This window comes from Scyliorhinus canicula, chromosome 17, assembly GCF_902713615.1.
Source record: "Scyliorhinus canicula chromosome 17, sScyCan1.1, whole genome shotgun sequence".
Classification (NCBI taxonomy): Eukaryota; Metazoa; Chordata; class Chondrichthyes; order Carcharhiniformes; family Scyliorhinidae; genus Scyliorhinus; species Scyliorhinus canicula.
The window spans coordinates 41,711,360-41,730,713 of record NC_052162.1 but is presented as its reverse complement, the minus strand read 5'-3'; the positions used below and the strand labels follow the sequence as shown (position 1 = coordinate 41,730,713).

The window sequence follows — 19,354 nt, the reverse complement described above, 5'->3', positions numbered from 1 at the left end:
GCTGGCAAGCAGGTCAGGCTGCAAAATTGGATGCCATGGTATAAGCGCTGTTCCCAATGCTTAGCCACCCTTCCTGCTGCCATTTTAATAATGTGGGGGGAGAGGACATTGGGAGGCCCGCTCATTCATGGGACGCTGCCACCGAGAGTGGACCACGCCAAATGTACAGCTCAGCAGCTTTCACTACTCAGGCTGACAGCTGGGCAAAGGGAGATACCTCCTTTATAGACCTCCATGCTTTCACCCTGGCTCCAACCCCTAGCCGGGGCCTGCCTGGCCAGTAATATCCTTCCAACCTCAGTGACAATCGCTTCTGGGGACTTGATGCAATCCTTGTAGTGGCCACCACCCTGGTGACGCCATCGAGCTCAGAGAGATTGCCTGGCAGCTCTCGGAGGTAGGACTTCTTCCTAATTTGGGGTGCAAGTCTCGCTCTGAACAAACTGAAGGACTGACAGCCATTAAATGGCAGTGGGGTGATTTGGCAAAGTGTGTATGGGCTAGCCACAGAATTAGAAAACTAAACCCCCTCTGGTAAATTACAACTCTGAATAATTCATGATATCTTTTCTCTCATTCATTCATGTGGCCGTTTATTGCCCATCCCTAATTGCTTTGTACAGAGTGGCCATTTCCGAGGGCATTTAAGAGTCGATGACATTGCTCTAGCTCTGGAGTGACATGTACTAGATAAAGATGGCAGATTTGTTTCCCTAAAGGACAATAGTGAACCAGATCGACAACAGATTCATGGTCATCATTAGACTTTTAATTCCAGATTTTAAAAATTGAATTTAAACTTCACCAGCTGCCATGGTGGGATTCAAACTAAGATCCCAGGGCATTGCACAGAAACATATAAAATAAGAGTGAAGTAGGCCATCTGGCCCTTCCAAGCCTGCTACGGCATTGATTATGATCATGGCTGATCAGCCTACTAAATAGCAGGTTCCTGCCTTCCCCCTGCTTTTTCTGACCCACAAGCAAACCTAAAAAAATGTTAGCCTGCCCCAAAAGAACAAGTGCAGCGGGAAGGCAACAGGATCAGAGTGGGGTAAGTGACTGCTCCCCCTTTTAACTGCTCGAGATAAAATAGAACCCCCTGTTTGAGAACTGCATTATTCACTTCAAAACCTGAGCTTCATTACCTCGAACATCAAGCACAGTGACATTTTCCAGACAAGAAAGAGGTTTTACTTTGGTGTTCAAAAGCACCTTAAATCACAAGTACGCAAGATTTGTTAACATATCTTAAATCAATTAAGAAATCCTAAATATCAAGTTTTAAGTAGAATTTCCTCATATATGTCATTAAATTCTGTAATTTCATCAGAGTTAAATGTGGATATATCAGAACAATTCTATAAGCTATCCATTACTTGTTACCGAAATGCTTATGACACACATCCATGTAAGCTTAATATATTGGTATTATTGCTGATTTATTCAAGTGGAATAATGCAAAGATCAATATAATTAAACAGACATATGTTTGTGACAAGAAAATTTATTCACAGACTCATAGCACCGGTGAAAGTTATCTGGCACACTTGGGCCAACACTAGCTCTTGAACTGGAACTGTCTAATCCTACTTCTTTGCCTTTCCCTGTAACCTTTTATACTCTTCATTTTATACTCCTCCATAAGCACTTGTGTCAACACATTCCCTTGTCTAAGAAATGTGCAAGAAATCATCTTCCAGATTCCCTCTATTCTTTTAGTGAAAATCCTGAGTCTGTGCTGCCAAGCAATGGAATGATCTGACAGCATTTACCCTCTCAAAACATGCTATGATTTCCAAAACATCAAATATTCACACCCTCCTTCGTCATACTATAATCTCTCATCCCTGGTATCATTCTAGTGTTCAGCATGGTTAAACGGAGAGAGCACTAATGAGCTGCAGCTCTGAAATACTAAAACCGAATGAAACATTTCTATTTTTAACACATTTTATTAAAACCACTGATACAGCTGATTTCCTACGCAACACTGTCACCACATGCTCTACTATCAAATAATATTGAAAAGTCTAGATATTGAGTTGGGGGAGACAAACTATTTAAATCTGGTGATAATATATTTTCCATAGTCCATAATATACTCACAGTAAAGTCCAGCTTAGAGCAGGTCTAAACTGTGCATTGAGAGTCTGTACTCCATTCTAGAGAGCTGTACAACTATACGTCTTCTGTTCTGGCAAGCTCAGCGTCTGACTGCTTTGGGGGATTACCAGTCATTCCTCTTTATCACACTCATACCCGCCCACAGCTATGACGCAATGAAATTCAGACAACAACGAATCGTGCTCTAGTACTGAGCTATTTCAGTGACGTCTATGTATATTAGCACTTCCATACGCCAAGCCCTCAGCTAGGTGATGAACACTAATTTGCTGTGGTTCACTCAGGCATTGAGAAATAACTACAGTACACATAGTGACCAAACAGAATCATAAAAAAAGGAGATTTCAACATTCAATCAAATTCATATTTTTCATTGAATCTATAACTTCTATGAATCAAAGTGTTTTCATATTTGCAAGCTTTCTATGCAATTTTTGTTGGCAAGTAAACCTTATTGTCAAAATCTATAGACTGGGAACACCCCAAATTCAATTCCCTGGTCTATGGCAATTGCGACAACTGATTTGATTCCTGATCTAAGGACAGGAGATTATCTAAGCTGAGCAGTGCTGGGTAGTGCACAGGTGGACATCAGGAGAGGGCGGGAATAATCGCAGCCATGATGTCTTCCACAGCTGAATTGTCCAATGACGCACTGACATTTTCTGAAACACCATGCCATCAACATTTTCTGGAAATTGCAGCTGCATTGTCTGCTATTATCATTAAAAATAATGGATGAGAAACCACACGCTGCTCACCTTCAATTTTCGAGATGCATTTTCTGTGAGCATTGCTTCCCATTGTGAACACCAGGCCACAGAACTGATCTTTATACTCCAACAAAATTTGGTACATCTCTTTGCGGAAGGTGTTGGACAAGCCCAATTTTACACCCATACGAGCACATTTATCACCAATCCTGGCTAAATTTTATTCCTGCTGCTACCCCATCTGAAATCAGCTAATTCAGCACACATTCGGAATTGATATGGTGCAATGCACTATTATGTGATGCTTTAACCCTAGGCCATTGGAATGTGAATTGGAATGCACAACATCATTCTGGGTCCTAAATGAATTATTTACCGCAGTCATTTCCTCACTGTCTCTAACACACAATTTTCAATGCTGTCCTTTACTACCAATTGAATCCTTAGTGATAATGTTACTCTAGTTTCACTTTGCACTTTGTTATCTTGCGCTCTGGGTCATAAGGTTGTAGGTTCAAGCTTCATGCCTAGATATGGCTGACACACTATTGGCTGACATTACAGACATAGAGGGCATGATTTAAAATTTTTTTAAAAGTACTCAAATCATTTTTTTTCCAATTAAGGGGCAATTTAGCGTGGCCAATCCACCTACCCTGCACATCTTTGGGTTGTGGGGGTGAGACACACGCAGAAACGGGGAGAATGTGCAAACTTCACCTCCACTCATCAGTGCAAGAAGAAAAATGGCTCCCCATCCCTCGGACTCCCCCACCCCAGACACCCCAATTCCACAACTTACTAATTATGGAGTCCTCAAGCCCCACGCGCCCCAACCCATGAGGGCAGAGCGCCCCAGACCCGATTCCCAGCATGGTTAAAATGCCACATGGGCACCATGACACCAGCCTGGTGCCGTGGCAGTGCCCTGTCAGCCTGGCAGTTCCACCTGGACACCCTGGCATTGCCAGGATGGCATCAGGTGGCACTGCCAGGGCACCCAGGTGGCAGGGTACCACCCTTCCCAGAGTTGACTACTCGGGGTCCCCGTTCGCCTGGGAGACCCTACAAATGCCGATATGCCTCGTCCATGTTTGTGGAGACAGGTGCTAAACTGCACCATGGCAGGGTTTCTGAGACGAGGCCGTTCGGTCCCAGGCCTTGGGCCACTCCGGTGTAGACACATTCAAGTGACACTAACGACTCACTTGAATGTGCAAATCTGGATCCCGCCCATTGAGGTTACATCTCATGAGCATAACGAACATTGTAAATCTTACAAGAGGCCTGTCGCGAGATTTAACGGTGAGGCCAGTAGATTGCGCCCAGAGCTAATATTCAGAATGCATGAGGCCAAAGGACTTTCTTCATTTGAATCTACCTTCCAAATGTACATCCGTAAGAAAATAAACAGTGCAAATGTGCAAGACTACAGCTTTACACTGCAGTTCCATAACTCATATTTAAGTCAGTAGTACTGCTGAGCATGCTAACTCAGTTACCGATAGAACTCCCATGACGCGGTGTGTGCGCATTCATTTAAATGATACCAGTCGTTATGCATTCACTGTCCCATTCAATTTCCAATTCAATAGCTGGCCTAAATGAAGGTCAGCACCAACATGTAAACATTGCAGATCAATGCACAGAATTTGATTTCCTGGCAACAGTTCTAGCATTTGCATTCCTGGATAAAATCCAATACAGATGCCTACCAAATGAAACAAACAAAAATCTATACAGTTGTGGTTTGCAGTCACAGAAAAACATTTATTCACTAAGCATTCAGAGCAAGCTTCACTCCAGTTTAATCGGATAATTGCCAAAGCCTTGGTGGCGTAACAAAAACTTGCTAATTTAATAGAGGAGTGAAGTAATAAAAATTCATGCTACAACCACGAGCTGGACACAATCCTTAGGGCCCCCTAAACCCCCATCACTCAACAAAGTTAACTCCGAATTCCTAAATATTCCATAATCTGCACATACCCACAATGGTAATTAGTCATAATTCATAAAGGACCATTATTATTAGAAAGAGAATAAAGTGGCTATCTAAGCATTAGGGTCATCATTCGAAGCAAGTGTGTGGCAAGCAAGGAGGCAGCCCGCTATGAACGACCACAGCCTGTACGAGGATTGGACCTGCACCATTGGCATCATTCTGCACCACATTCTAGACTCCCGCTTTGTAGTGGGTTGGATCTCAAACAACGATGAGTCAGAGTACAGAATGGAGATAGAGGGCGCGATTCTCCGAAACGGAGAGAAACAGCCGACGCCGGAGTGAAACCCGGAGTGTTTCACTCCGGCGTCGGAGGCCGCTCCTCGTCCCCTATTCTCTCCCCCCCCCCCCCCCCCCCCCCCCGGGGGGGCTAGGAGCGGCGATGCGTGAATCTCGGGCGCCGGGCCTTGACGCTTGCGTCAAAGCGGCGCGCCGAGAATGACGCGGCCGGCGGTGCCGAAGTGACGTCAGCCGCGCATGCGCAGGTTGGCCGGCTCCAACCCGCGCATGCGCGGTTGCCGTCTTCCCCTCCGCTGCCCTGCAAGACATGGCGGCTTGATCATGCGGGGCGGCGGAGGGAAAAGAGTGCGTCTCTTAGAGACGCCGGCCCGACGATCGGTGGGCACCGATCGTGGGCCAGTCACCTCCTGAGCACGCCCGTGGTGCTCGATCCTCCCTCCGCCCCCCCCCACAGGCCCGCTGTTCACGCCGGCAGTGACCAGGTGTGGTTGGCGCCGGCGTGAACCGGTCGGGTTCGTCAGGCCGCTCAGCCCATCCGGGGGGGGTGGGAGAATCGAGGGGGGTGCCAGGGCGGTGTGGCGTGATTCGTCCTGCCCCCCCGCGATTCTTCCCCCCCCGGCATGGGGAGCGGAGAATCGCGCACAGAGAACCTGGTGGCATGGTGTAACGACAGCTATCTCTCCCTCAATTTTAACAAAACTAAGCTGGTCATTGACTTCAAGAAGCGAAGTGTCGTACACACCCCTGTCTGCATCAATGGTGGCCAGGTGGAGGTGGTTGACAGCTTCAAATTCCAAGGTGTACACATGACCAACAATCTGTCCTGGTCCACCCACGTTGACGCTATGATCAAACACAACAGCACCTATATTTCCTCAGGAAACCAAGCAAATGTGGCATGTCCACATTGATGCTTACCAATTTCTACAGATGCACCATAGAAAGCATCCTATCTGGCTGCATCAGTATGGTATGGCAACTACTCGGCCTATGACTGTAAGAAACTACAGAGAGTCTTCAACACAGCCCAGTCCATCACGCGAATCTGCCACCCATCCATTCACTCTGTGTGTACTTCCCGCTGCCTTGGGAATGCAGGCAGCATATTCAAAGGCCTCGCCCACCTAGGTTATTTTCTCTCCCAATCTCTTCCATCAGCAGAAGATACAAAGTCTGAGAATGTGCACAAAAGTCTGAGAATATACACTAAAAGATATAAAAGCAGCTTCTTTCCTGCTTTTACCAGACTCCTGAATGACCCTGTTATGGATTGAACTGATCTCTCCACGCATCTTCTCTACTGTGTAGCACTACACCCCTTATGCTTCACCGATGCCTGTGTCTATGTATTTAGATTGTGTAATTATCATAGAACATAGAACATAGAACAGTACAGCACAGAACAGGCCCTTCGGCCCTCGATGTTGTGCCGAGCAATGATCACCCTACTCAAACCCACGTATCCACCCTATACCCGTAACCCAACAACTCCCCCCCTTAACCTTACTATTAGGACACTACGGGCAATTTAGCATGGCCAATCCACCTAACCCGCACATCTTTGGACTGTGGGAGGAAACCGGAGCACCCGGAGGAAACCCACGCACACACGGGGAGGACGTGCAGACTCCACACAGACAGTGACCCAGCCGGGAATCGAACCTGGGACCCTGGAGCTGTGAAGCATTTATGCTAACCACCATGCTACCGTGCTGCCCATATGTCCTATGTTTTTCATGTATGGAATGATCTGCCTGGATGGTACATAAAATAACACTTTTCACTGTACCTCGGTACACGTGACAATAAATTATAATCTGATGAACGCATCAGTTTCTGCTCAACCAGTACTGGATGTCAGATGAGTTGCCTGACAATTTAGAAGCAGTGGAAGGTTTGATAGAGGGGTGTGATGAATACCATGTGTATATATGGAAACCAATGTGTTTTTGAATGATGTTGTCACAGAGCATATTAGAAATAGGAGGGGGGCTAAGAATACACGAGGACACCAGAGATAATGATGCAGGAGCAGGAAGATAAGCCACCGCAAGTGATACTCTGGCTACCATTAGATAGAGAAGAATGGAACTAGGTGGTACAGTCCCACCCAGCAAGATGACAGTGAGAGGTGTTGGAGGGGAATGGTGTGCTCAACCAGGTCAAAAACTACAAACAGGTCAAAGAGGATGATGGGGCAGGTTTACCTTCGTCACATAGAAGATTATTTATAATTTTGATAAGAACGATTTTGTTACTGTGACAAGGGCAGAATTTGGAATAAAAATAAAAATTAAACACTGCGGATGCAGGAAATGTGAAATAAAAAAACAGAAAAATTACAAATACTCAGCAGGTCAGGCAGCATCTGTGGAGAGGAGAGTCAATGGACTGGATTTCACTTGCCTCTTGTTGGATGTGTTTTCAATGGGGATGCATACAAAATAGGACAGGTGCCCACCCTAAAACCTTCCGGCAGACCTCCATAACATGGTAGGTGTGTGGGTGCTGAAATCAAAAGTCTGACCGCTAACAGGGCCAACATGTTCTCATCAAGAAAAGGGTGGGACCAACAAATCCAGTGAACCCTGGATATCGAAGGATATACGGCATTGGATTAGGAGAAAAAGGGAGACATGGCAGATCTCAAGGGCTCAAATCAGCAGGTGTCCAGAAGGCGCATAGAACGTGGCAAGAGCGAATTTAAAAAGAAAATTAGGAAAGCAAAAAGGGGACTTGAAAGGAAACCGGCAAGTAAAATAAAGGAAAACCCTAATTTGTTTTGCAAGTACATTACAGATAAAAGGGTAACTAGAGGAAGTGTAGGGCCATTAAGGATCGCAGTGGTAATTTGTGTGTGGAGTTGGAGGATGTGGGTAGGGTTCTAAATGAATACTTTGTGTAAGTGTTCACTCGTGAGAGGGAGTGTGGGCATAGAAACCAGGGAGAAGGATTGTAATAAAAGTAAGGAGATTAACATAGACAGAGAGGAGGTTCTGATAATAATAATCTTTATTAGTATCACAAGTCGGCTGACATTAACATTGCGATGAAGTTACTGTGAAAATCCCCTATTCGCCACACTATGGCGTCAGTTCGGGTACACGGAGGGAGAATTCAGAATGTCCAATTCACCTAACAAGCACTCTTTTGGGACTTTTGAGGGAGGAAACCGGAGCACACTGAAGAAAGCCATGCAGGCACGGGGAGAACGTGCAGACCCCACACAAACAGGACCCAAGCTGCGCATCAAACCCGGTTCTCTGGCGCAGTGAAGCAACAGTGCTAACCACTGTGCTACTGTGCCGCCCACTGACTGGTTTGGCAGGCTTTAAAGTAGACAAATCTCCAGTGTGGGATTAAATGTATCCCAGGCTCTTGAGTGAGGCATAGGAGGAAGTAGCAGGGCCGCTGGCAATAATTTTCAATCCTTCTCTGGCCACAGGAGAGTTGCCGGAGGACTGGGGGGGCAGCCAATGTAGAGCCAATATACACGAAGGGAGGTAGGGATAGACTAAGACACTATAGACCAGTCCGTCTAACCTCAGTGGTGGGAAACTAATGGAAGCAATTCTGAGAGACCAAATTAAGCTGCATTTGGAGAGGCAGGGATTAATCAAGAACAGTCAGCATGGTTTTGTTAAGGGAGGTCATGTCTGACCAATTGATTGAATTTTTCAAAAAAGTGACCACGTGTTTAGATGAGGGAAATTCATTCAATGTAGTCTACTTGAACTGCAGCCAAGCTTTTGATAAGGTCCCACAAGGGAGACTGAGCTCATGGGATCCAAGGAAATTTGGCAAATTGGATCCAAAATTGGCTGAGTTGCAGGAAGCAGAGGGTGATGGTCGAGGGGCAATTTTCTGACTGGAAGTCTGTGTCCAGTGGGGTCCTGCAGGGATCAGTGTCGGGACCCTTGCTGTTTGTGGTTTATATAAATGATTTAGTTATGAATATTGTAGGGTTGATCAGTAAGTTTGCGGACGATACAAAAATTGTTGGGGTGGTAAATAGTGAGGAGGATAGCCTTTGAATATAGGAAGATATAGAAGGTCTGGTCAGATGGGTTGATCAGTGGCAAATGGAATTCAATCCGGCTAAGTATAAGATGATGCACTTTGGTAGGACAAACAAGGCCAGGGAATACATGGTAAATGGCAGGACCCTGTGAAGCACCGAGGATCAGAAGGATCTTGGTGTGCATGTACACCAGACCCTTAAGGTAGCAGAGCAGGTGGATACAGTGGCCAAGAAGGCACATGGTATACTTGCCTTCATTAGCCGAGGCATAGCGTTTAAGAGCAGGGAGATTATGCTGGAACTGTATAAAATGTTGGTTAGACCACAGCTAGAGTATTGTGTACAGTTCTGGAATCCACATGATAAGTGGGATATGATAGCAGTGGAAAAGGTTCAGAGGAGATTCAACCGGATGTTGCCTGGGCTGGAGAGTTTTAATTATGAAGAGAGATTGAACTGACTTGAATTGTTTTTCTTGGAGCAGTGGAGTCTGAGAGGAGACATGTTTGAGATGTATAGAATTATGAGGGGCATAGATAGAGTAGACAGGGAGAAACGTTTTCTGAAGATAAAAGCAAATTATTGCGGATGCTGGAATCTGAAACAAAAACAGAAAATACTGGACAACTCAGCAGATCTGACAGCATCTGGGGAGATAAAAGGGAGCTAATGTTTCAAGTCTGGATGACTCACCCAGACTCAAAACGTTAGCTCACTTTTCTCCCCACAAAAACTTTTCCCTTTGGTGGAGAGATCAATGACAAGGGGACATAGATATTTCAGGTAAGTGTCAGGTGGTTTATAGGGGATGTAAGGAAAACCTTTTCACCTAGAGGGTGGAAGGAGTTTGGAACACGCTGCTTGAAAGGGTGGCGAAGACAGAGACTCACATAAGGGTATTTAAGAAGTATTTAGATGTGCACGTGCGATCCAAGGGCATACAAGGTTATGCACCAAGTTCTGGAAAATTGGATTAGAATAGTTAGCTGGTTGTTTTTGGCCGGCGCAGGCACGATGGGCCTTTTCTGAGCTGTATGACTCTGTGAGTGTATATCTTCTCACACTTCGAACCTAGATTCAGAGATCTAGGTACAGATTAAAATCAGGCTTATGGACTCCAAAGTGAGCGCAGGAGCATTGTTGGAGTTTTCACATCTGGGCAGCTTTTCAGCACAGAGCGTTGGTAAGCTTCCCTAGCTTTGACTTACCTCTTCATGTTAGTTTGTACAATTATCTGGAGCTGAATGGAGCTAAATTATATCAATAATAGACCTTCCCATTCCTCATGTTAGCTGATATTCTTAATGCTTCTCTCTCCTCTGGTTCTGCCTATCTCTCCTTAAAATCTGCTGTCATCATCTCTCGCGCTCGGAAAATCCATAGATTCAACTGTATTTGCAAATTACTCCCTCATTTCCGACTTCCTTGCCTCTCAAAAGTCCTTGGATGTGCTCCTGCCTCCCAAATCTGCATCTATCTTTCCCAAAACTCTATGTTTGATTCTCTCCAATCAGGCGTATGTTCTTTCCACATCAATATGCTGTCTCTTATCAAAATCACAAACATGATCCTATAGAAGTATGACAGCGGTAAACCTTGTCCTTCTTGGCCTCAATTTTTAAATTCTCATCCTTGCTTTGTAAATCTTCCCACGGCCTCTTGCCTTCCTATCTCTATAATACCCCTAGTCCCACAATCCTCCAAGATATTTGTACTTACTAAACTCTGCCCCCTTGAGCAATCCTGATTTAATTTGCTCCACCATTGGTTGCTATGTAAGGATGTTAAGCTCTCAAATTCCCTCTCCTAACCTCTCTACCTCACATTCCTTCCATAAGATAGAACATAGAACATACATAGAACATACAGTGCAGAAGGAGGCCATTCGGCCCATCGAGTCTGCACCCACCCACATTAAGCCCTCACTTCCACCCTATCCCCATAACCCAATAATCCTTCCTAACCTTTTTGGTCACTAAGGGCAATTTATCACAGCCAATCCACCTAACCGGCATGACTTTGAACTGTGGGAGGAAACCGGAGCACCCGGAGGAAACCCACGCAGATACAGGGAGAACGTGCAGACTCTGCACAGTCAGTCACCGTGCAGATGTTCCAACTAAACCTCTGACCAAGCTTTTAATTATCTGACCTAATTATTTATTTCTGTAGCACAGCTTAATATTTTGTTTTATAGCGCTTGCACCTTGGCACACTTCATTCTGGCCAGAATTCTCCGGCCACTGGGTTCTCTGTTCCTGTCTGCGGGTTTCCCGGGAAATCCCACTGACAAACGGTGGGAATAGAGGATCCCACAATTCCACCGAGAAACCAGCCCAACGTTAAAGGCACGAGAGAAGTTGTTTCCTGCTTTAAGATGTTCCTTACAACTTATCAGATTGACCAAGCTTTTAGCCATCTGCATAATATCTCCTTTTGTGGCTCGGTATCCCATTTGTTTTGTACCGCAACTTTGAAGTGCCTTAGGGCATTTCATTATGTTAAAGATGCTCCATTAATACAAGTTATGAGAGTTGTGGTTGATTATCCCTTTAGGTCCCATTATGAACAAGATTGACTGATCAATTATTACCTCTCTTCGGGAGTGCAACGGACCTGACTGGTCCAGGTAATGGATTACGGAGTAAGACACAGACTCAAACCAAACCAACTTTTCATCTTTGTATTAATTCAATCCTCTATCTCAGCTTAATTCAAAAACAGGATGCAATAACCAAGTGATGATCATTGAATAAGTGTGGGTTGGAGCCCTTGCTCAGCAGGAAAATTATACTAGAAGTTCTTCCTGAGCAGCAAGTAAACCCTGCTGTTATTGCCCTCTATCATGCCAGTTTTATCAATTACATTGCTTCAACAGCAAAGGCTTGCTTCTCTGCAATCAAAACATGAAAACAAGCTCTTGATTATATGAGTTCATACTTAGCCTCAGGTGGGCAAGATTTTCCTCAACATCCTTTTGGCTGACATTTGAAAACAGGATGGAGGATGGACTGTAGATCAGTTTGTAAGATGGGGCTACCTTTGAAAGCGAACTTTGTCCTCTCAGTGTCTAAGTTCAGCGCTACATGCTAGCATTACTCACTGCTAGATACCTGGGCTCTGGTTTGTGTGACTTTGGGATGTATCTGGGTGGGATAAAGCCGACTCCCCATCCAGAATTCTCAGGAACAGTGAATCATCAAACTACCAATAATTGGATTTTGAGAATGGATCCGAGAACTGATCTTCAATGCCGACGACTTTCAACTTCTTCATGGGGGCTGTAGGCAGCGTTAAATAAAAAGAACAGAATCCTGAATTATCTGATGGGGCAGGTGAATTTTATTTTGCCAATTTTCAACTGATGTATTTTCCAGGGCTTTTTTCCAGGGCCAGGTGACAGTTGAAACTCACAACCAATGCTTTCAGGAGAAGCAAGTTGGATTTTATTTTGAACTAATGGCCTTCCTTTAAAACTAATTTTACAATTCAGGTGACTATACTCCCAAAAACTTGTGGCACTTTCATTTTGCCTCAAGTCTTGTAAACATTGCGAAACTATGAAAAGAATGGCCTTCACTGGCGAAGCTCAACATAAAGAAATTTCCAATGCGTCAGGATCATTTTTATTCAAGTCATTGTGTTAAAGAATTCCAATTGTGTAACAAAGCTGTGCCCTGGCCACGAGGAAGAGAAACTGTCACGTCCCATCGTGTGCATGTTCGAATCACATAGTTTCAGTGTTAAAAATATTAAATAGCAAAAGCATTCGTAAACAGTCATATGGATTATGTGTGGGTGGAGCAATAATGAAACAGGAACAGCAACACAAACTTGTAAGTTCTAACTGAAGTGGGTGATCGCAATCTGTGCATTTTTTTTCTGAGTTAGATTAAACATACAACATAAATGTGTGACTTTAGATAATGCTCTGCATTTATATAAATGATCTACAAGAAGAAGAATGTTTCTGAGGATACCAAGCCAAAAAAAGAGGAGTTTGGCGGGAACTGGGGAATTGAGGGCATGGTCAAAGGATTTGGATTTTAAGGCAGTTTTTGCAGGGGCAAGAGGGAATGAAACAGAAGTGGTTAGGTGGAGAAGTTCAGAAGGTTTGGATACAGTGACTAAATAACCAGTTTTCTATCATGAATCAAGGACCAAAGATCAGAATATGGGACACTCAAAACATTGGCATAGAAATATCTTGACGGGGTTCTCTCAGCCCGGGGCCGGGCTGGGACAATCCCCGCTACTGGCGTGTATCATGCCTCGCCGGCCTGGCGCCGAGACGCGATTCTCCACAGAGTGGAAAATCGGCGCCATTGGCGGCAGCATGGTCGGCGTGGCGCTGGTCTGGAGCCGCTGTACGCGGCCCCGCCACCAATTCTTGGCCCAGGATGGGCCGAGTGCCGTAGCAAAAAAAACCCGAGTCCTGCCAGCGCCGTTCTAATCTGCTCTCAGCCGGCGGGACCTCAGCGTGGAAGTGTAGGGGGGGGGCGGCCTGTGGGGGGGGGGGCTCCGTTGTGGCCTGGCCCACGATCGGGGCCCACCGATCGGCGGGCTGGCCTCTCGGGCTGGGGGCCTCCTTTTTTCCGCGCCGGCCCCTTTAGCCCTACGCCATGTTGCGTCGGGATCGGCGCGGAGAAGGGAGACACAGCCCCTGTAGGGGCCAGAATTGTTTATCCCGAGGCCATGTTGACGCCATCGAGAAACAGTCCTCAGGATCAGAGAATTCCGCCCCTGTGCATAAAACAACCCACAATAATTAATACTGTTTGCATACTAAGTTTAGTTGTGCACTTTTGTGCAATCAATATATACAATTGTGGAATTTAGCAGAATGCAATTTCAGCATCTACCAGAAATTAAAATTCCACAGCTTCCCTAATGGCTCTATTGGGAAAACCAAGTATAACTGAGCCTATAAAATGGTTGGATGTTTTTTTACCTTGTATATTTCACATGCCACCATTCTGTGCCTGTGTTCACAGTGAGCCCAAATGACGACGTGGGCGCAAAATATCACGAGACTTGGAAAAAGAGATTCTCCCTGCACCCCCACCGGTGACGTAACGACGTTCCCGACCTTCCTGTTTCAGTACATTTCAATAGAATTAGAGGGCTTTCTGCCATATTGACAGCCCACATTAGGAATTCCCTCACTGCCAACGTGACGTTACGTTGACAAGGATTACAACTGGCTTTTAAAAGGCAGGAACCAGGTGAAGGAAACCAGCTGGGGCGCACTAGGTATAGCTGCTCGGGGAGAGGAACATGCCTGGGCAATATGCTGGCACTGCCCTCTTCCATGAGGCTAGTGACAGGGGGGCCCCCTCTTGGAATTGCATTGGCGGTTGGGTTCCCCTTATCGGTGGGGGGGGGTCCCAGTCTCTGTGGGGTGGGGAGTCCCATTTGTACATGTTCGGGGATGGGGGAGGGATTCCTGTGTTTTCTAGACGAGGTCGCCGTTCCCTTTAAAAAGGCCGCCAATCTCAGGATTCCCGGCTGCTGGTTTTTTGAGCCCCATCCCACCAGCATGACAGCCTGGGTCAAGCCTACAGGTTTTTTTCTGCACAGTGCTGAATTATCTGGATTGGATTGGATTGGATTTGTTTATTGTCACGTGTACCAAGGTACAGTGAAAAGTATTTTTCTGCGAGCAGCTCAACAGATCATTAAGTATATGGGAAGAAAAGGGAATAAAAGAAAATACATAATAGGGCAACACAAGTTATACAATGTAACTACATAAGCACCGGAATCGGATGAAGCATCTGGTGAGCAAGCTGGCTGTGCAGCCTGTGCCACCACTCTATGCACTGAATGGAAAATTCTGCCCATGATATAGTTTGTTCAGGATTCACCCCAGTGAAATTAATTAATGCACATAAAGGCACCAGGCTATTGGCCAATTCACAGAGTAGCACTGTGTGTGTGTGGGGGGGGGGGGGGGGGGGGGCAGAAGGTAACAGGGGGCATGGGAGCGGGGCAGGCCCGCTGTGAAAATTAACGTGACAGAGGCTTCACATGCATCATGTGTAACATCTTTTAAGAGGGAACATTTTCCCTAGCTATTGACCCCCCCCACCCCCCCCCCCCCCCACACACACACACACACAGTGCCCACTCAGTGCTCCTCAATCTTCTTAGTATTACGTGCCCCAGTGTTATGTTTAGGTGTACAGCCAGGTTTTTTAAAAAAAATTTAGAATACCTAATTTTTCCAATTGAAGGGAAAGTTAGCGTGGCCAATTCACCTACCCTACATATCTTTTGGGTTGTGGGGTTGAGACAAACTGCAATAAATAGGCGTCTGTTATCGCTTACAGAAATACAACTCCATTATACAGGGAGAATGTGCAAACTCCACAAGGACAGTGACCCAAGGCCGGGATTGAACCTGGGTCCTCGGTGCCGTAAGGCAGCAGCGCTAACCATTGAGTCACCATGCCATGGTGTGTTGCCAAGATTCATGCACATCAGAGGTGGAGGCAGCCTGCAGTTTCCACGCCCTGTGGCCTTTGATGCCCTTGACGGACGTTCTCTGGGAGGCCTGGAGCCAGAGGGCCCCAGCTGACTTGCCGGTGTCACCGGCTTCACCCGCTGCCCTTGATATGCGCCGGAGTCAGGGAAGGTGGGGATTCGGAAGGGGTAGAGAACGCTGTTGTCTCCTTGGGTTGGCTTCTGGAGCCTCCTCCTCCCTGATGGTGCTTTAGGGCCCTGGAGGTCTCCATGGGATGAAGGGCCAGCTGGAGTAAGCTTTAGAGGCGTTTGAGTCATCTGGCTCTGCCAGTCCTGGCGGCTCCACATTGTTTACACCATGCTGTCGACAGCCTCAGCAATGCTCTTCAATGACTGGGCCACGCTCTGCAGTTCCTCGGCAACATTCATCTGCATATGGGACATGTCCCTCAGTGACTGGGACATGATGTCCAGGCCCTCAGCCATGGTCGTCACTGACTGAGCTATGCCTTGGACACCACCATTCAAGGCGCGGACGTTGAGTTACAGGTTTTGCACTGCGTTCGCCCTCCTACCAGTGTTGGGCATGGTGCCACACATTGTCGGCATCATCTCCTGTGCCCATAGCCGTTGGGACTCAAAAAGGGCCACAGTACTGGTACAGTGACTGAGGACAGCTCAGTGAATAGGTGAATAGGCCCAGTAATACTAAAAGGAATAGAATGGGAAGTAAAAACATAAATGGAAAATGAAGCAGCAGGTTATTCAATGAAGATATGCGATAAGGAAAATTTGGGGAAAAATTTAAAGGAAAAATAACTTAGGAGAGGTTACTGACAGAGATGTTAAGATTCAAAACGGAGGTTTAAAAGCCAACATATGGGTACTTTACCTGAATGCTCGTAGTCTTCGGAATAAGGTAAATGAGTTGATGGCACAAATCATCATGAATGACTATGATTTAGTGGCCATTACTGAAACATTACTGAAAATTGTGCCCCAGAAGCCAGTCCACTAATATCGCCCACTAAGGTGTGTGTCTCTGAATGGACATGTGGTCAATGAGAGGGAAGGATCATTTTGCCTGACATGAACAACCCACTTGAGACTGGTCATCTGGGTGAAGGGGCAGTGCAACCTCACCTCTGTGCCTCAGGCCAACTTCACTGTCAGTGACTGCTCTCGCCTTGGACAACCCTGCCCGTTCCTCATAAGGAGATGAGGACTCAGATCTATGGTACTCCACCCTCCGTTATTATGGGCTATCTTCTTCTGGGGGGTCAGAGGGCTCCATAGCAGGTAGCACATGTGGGGACCGCACCCGGACATGAAGGGGTTGTGCTGATGGGTGCCGGGTGTTACAATGAACAAGCACTAAGATTGGATGTGGGGAGGGTGCAAGATTCTAGCCATGATTGGGGGGGGGGGGGGCTACTTGAGAGGTGGCAAGTGGGACTATGCCAGGAGAGAGGATGTAACTTCCTCTGGGAAGCAGTGTCCCATCTTGCACGACGGCAGGTCGGCATCAACCCCAAAGCGAAGCAGGTCTGCCTGCTGCCATGCTTGTGTGTTGACTGGGAGTGAGTGGTGAAGGAGCACTTAAAAGCAGCTCTCCCTTGTTAGCGGCGAGGTGCTGAGGCCCGAACCTGGCAAACCAGGCAGTGAGGCAGCCAATAATGCCGAGAGGCTTTTGGTGGCTCATTTCCAGCACTAAGTGCTGCTAAATACGGGCCGTGACCTCGCCAATCGCGCCCAAAATGATTGTTCGGAATTTTTTGTTAAATCACGCCCTTAATCTGGGATAGAGACGATGTGGAGATGCCGGCGTTGGACCGGAGTGAGCACAGTAAGAAGTCTTACAACATCAGGTTAAAGTCCAACAGATTTGTTTCAAATCACTAGCTTTCGGAGCACTGCTCCTTCCTCAGGTGAAGGGAGAGGTATGATCCAGAAACATTTATATAGGCAAAGTCAAAGATGCAAGACAATACTTTAATTAAGTCTTTAGAGAGCCAGACAGAGGGGTATCCCCAGGTTAAAGAGGTGTGAATTGTCTCAAGCCAGGACAGTTGGTAGGATTTTGCAAGCCCAGGCCAGATGGTGGGGGGGTGAATGTAATGCAAAATGAATCTAAGGTCCCGGTTGAGGCCGTACTCATGTGTGCGGAACTTGGCTATAAGTTTTTGCTCGGCAATTCTGCGTTGTTGCGTGTCCTGAAGACCGCCTTGGAGAACGCTTACCCGGAGATCAGAGGCTGAACGCCCTTGACTGCTGAAGTGTTCCCCGGCTCGAACGGAACATTCCTGCCTGTCAATTGTCGCACAATGTTCATTCATCTGTTGTCGCAGCGTTTGTATGGTCTCGCCAATGTACCACACTTCGGGACATCCTTTCCTTCAGCATATGAGGTAGACAACGTTGGCCGAATCGCATGAGTATGTACCGTGTACCTGGTGGGTGGTGTTCTCTCGTGTAATGGTGGTACACATGTCGATGATCTGGCACGTCTTGCAAAGATTGCCATGGCAGGGTTGTGTGGTGTCGTGGTCGCTGTTCTGAAGGCTGGGTAGTTTGCTGCAAACAATGGTTTGTTTGAAGGCAAGTAGTGGGGGTGTGGGGATGACCTTGACAAGATGTTCCTCTTCATCGATGACATGTTGAAGGCTGTGAAGAAGATGTCGTAGTTTCTCTGATCCGGGGAAGTACTAGACGACAAAGGTTACTCTGTCGGTTGTGTCCCGTGTTTGTCTTCGGAGGAGGTCAGTGCGGTTTTTTGCTGTGTCGCGTTAGAACTGTCGATCAATGTGTGGAGCACCATATCCCGTTCGTACGAGGCATCTTTTAGCATCTGTAGACATCTGTTGCACTCCTCCTCGTCTGAGCAGATCCTGTGTAAACGGAGGGCATGTCCATTGGGGTTGGCTTCTTTAATGTGTTTAGGGTGGAAGCTGGAGAAGTGGAGCATCGTGAGGTTATCCGTGGGCTTGCGGTAAAGCGAAGTGCCGAGGTGACCGTCCTTGATGGAGATGAGTGTGGCCAAGAATGCAACCGATTTTGGAGAGTAATCCATGGTGAGTCTGATGGTGGGTTGGAAATTATTGATGTCATTGTGCAGTCGTTTCAGTGATTCTTCGCCTTGGGTCCAAAGCAAAAAGATATCATCGATGTATCTAGTGCATAACGTCGGTTGAAGGTCCTGTACGGTGAGGAGGTCTTGTTCAAACTTGCGCATGAAGATGTTGGTATATTGAGGTGCGAATTTGGTCCCCATGGCTGTTCCGTGTGTCTGGCTGAAGAACTTGTTGTCGAAGGTGAAGACATTGTGATCCAGAATGAAGCGGATGAGTTGCAGAATTGCGTCTCGAGATTGGCAGTTGTCGGTGTTGAGTACTGAGGCTGTTGCAGCAATGCCGTCGTCATGGGGGATGCTGGTGTAGAGTGCCGAGATGTCCATTGTGATGAGGAATGTTCCTGGTTCAACTGGTCCATGGGTGCTGAATTTCTGTAAGAAGTCTGTCGTATCGCGACAGAAGTTGGGCGTTCCTTGTACGATGGGTTTCAAGATGCCCTCGATGTAGCCAGAGAGGTTCTCACACAGGTTCCCATTGGCTGATGCGATGGGACAGCCTGGTGTGTTGGCCTTGTGTATTTTCAGGAGGTAGTAGAGATCTCCAAAGCGGGGAGTACGTGGGATGAGAGCACGTAGGGTGCTCTGAAGGTCTGGATCCAAGGTCTTGAACAGTCTGTTGAGTTGGTATGTTCCTTGGTTGGATCTGCGGGTAA

At 46.7% G+C, this 19,354-nt stretch overlaps 1 protein-coding gene across 2 annotated transcripts in view; it reads right to left on the bottom strand.

Moving 5' to 3' along the window:
* zc3h12b (zinc finger CCCH-type containing 12B) overlaps nucleotides 1–19,354 on the bottom strand; it is a 120,821-nt gene that overhangs the window by 36,019 nt on the left and 65,448 nt on the right. Inside the window, exon 1 of one of the 2 annotated variants that reach the window (XM_038775619.1) lies at nucleotides 2,110–2,221. The exons of the other annotated variant lie outside the window; for it this stretch is intronic. The gene's annotated coding sequence lies outside the window, so the exon portion shown is untranslated. Of the gene's footprint in view, nucleotides 1–2,109; nucleotides 2,222–19,354 lie in introns of those variants that run through there. 2 annotated transcript variants of the gene reach the window in all.